This window comes from Olea europaea, unplaced genomic scaffold (genome assembly GCF_002742605.1).
Source record: "Olea europaea var. sylvestris unplaced genomic scaffold, O_europaea_v1 scaffold22396, whole genome shotgun sequence".
Classification (NCBI taxonomy): domain Eukaryota; kingdom Viridiplantae; phylum Streptophyta; class Magnoliopsida; order Lamiales; family Oleaceae; genus Olea; species Olea europaea.
The window spans coordinates 1-1765 of NW_019240438.1; the positions used below are offsets into that span (position 1 = coordinate 1).

The 1765-nt window shown below is 34.7% G+C and overlaps 1 long non-coding RNA gene across 1 annotated transcript; it reads right to left on the bottom strand.

Moving 5' to 3' along the window:
* Positions 1-895: 895 nt before the first annotated feature.
* Positions 896-1759, bottom strand: LOC111380981. Its single transcript, XR_002700264.1, has 2 exons — positions 1485-1759; positions 896-1396 (listed from the first exon to the last, which is right to left on the bottom strand). It is a non-coding gene; the product is annotated as an uncharacterized LOC111380981 (long non-coding RNA).
* Positions 1760-1765: the final 6 nt, after the last annotated feature.

Below are 1765 nucleotides of genomic sequence, written 5' to 3' on the forward strand. Positions count from 1 at the left end.
AAGTATATTAATGAGTATGCTAAGCAAGCACTTATTGAAGAAGCTAAATAATCTTCTTTAAAAGTTTTAGCAAGTCCAAAATCTCCCATTGCAGAACAAGAAGCAAGGAAGAAGATTATTAGTAGGGAGTAGGTTAGTTTTGAAGTGAATAAAAGACATAAATTTCAAATTCATCCAAGCAATCATCTTGATCTTTAGCAAGAAAGATGCTGGAGCACTGCCGAGAAAATGTTATGGAAATCAGCCCAAAAAAGCATTTAAGATACGAGAGGACCTATAAATAAACCATTTAACCAACAATGAACTATACTTTTAGGTTCCGATGGAGAACGAATCCAAGTAGATATTCATTATTGCATTGACTACCCAGAGAGAATGAGTTCTGGGCTAAGTTAATAGAGCTAATGAAGAATCTTCTATTTTGTAAAAAGGAAGTATTTTTATCAGCAAAATCTAATCAGCAAAGAAGTATGTAATTTTACTGGCAAATATTCACACCTCCTCTGGAAAGCATTGGCCATTTGGTTCATCAGTTCAGCCCTGATAAAGTCTAGTCATCCATAGCTCATAAACTCTCGAGAAAAAAGACAATCTAAAAAAAACTAAATTATTGAGTGCATTCTAGTTAAAAATTTTATGGTACAAAACTCACATGTACTATTGAAAATGATATTGTTTATTATTTAGTAATATTTGACAGTACTACAAAGTCTATCTTACCAAATGAGCACAAAGTATACTTACAAAATAAACACCTACAAAGGCTTGAGTACTCTAAACAAGACTAAGATTAGACATTTTGAAGATGGAAACTTAAGAGTCAGTAATTGCTATGGTCCAATGTAAAATACTTTGATCGTTACTTGTTTCAGAAGTAAGAGAAGGGAACTATCAGTTTGTGTTAATAATGAGCTTTTACGATAAATATTTAGGGGTTACTAATGTCATACACCGAGAACACACCATGTTATGTAAGGTAGACGGGACAATATTAATGAATAAAAACAAGTCAAATTTTGTTCCTCGTGCTTTCCAGTGAAATTCATGTGGCAGCTTTAAATTCGAATGGAAAGACGGCAGATGGCAATATTGAAAGATAGAGAGAACCATTCTTTTGCTTAATGCTGGCTTCGGTATAGCAGCCGTCGGAACCAGTAGGTGGACATCTTTGGGTATCTCTTGAGGGTTTTGAAATCAATATAGACAATGACGGACCTTGATGTGTACCTGAGTCTCTTTTCAAAATTAGAAAGCAATGTCCACTGGAAGTAGCTGATCACATTGGCTCCATCATTGCTTGTTTCTTCAATTCTGCTAAATAGCTCTTTTAGTAGTTGATCCTTGTGGTCTCATGTAAATCCTTAGAACATGCAACACTTTCCCAGATCATCCATTCCTGCCAATCATGTGAAAATGATTCAACATTTAGATACTCGATAATTTTTCACCTAAGCATAAAACTTCCTTGAATATAGAATGCATACATAATGTACAATTCTCAGCCAAAATCATGGTAGGATTTCCACAAGTCTCTTTAATGTAGTTAACAGCTTTGTACAGACCCCATGGTACAATGTAGAGCCAATAAGATTGTGCCTAATTATAACAAATTCACAGTGACCTTGTTATTAGCAGCATGATTTCAGCTGAGTTACCCTTGGACCGATTGGCACTCCATGACAATCATCTGGAAAGGCAACATATGAGGTAATGTTATTCAGTAAATTTAGACGTTGATTTCAATGTCAAAAGGAAGAGAGAATCT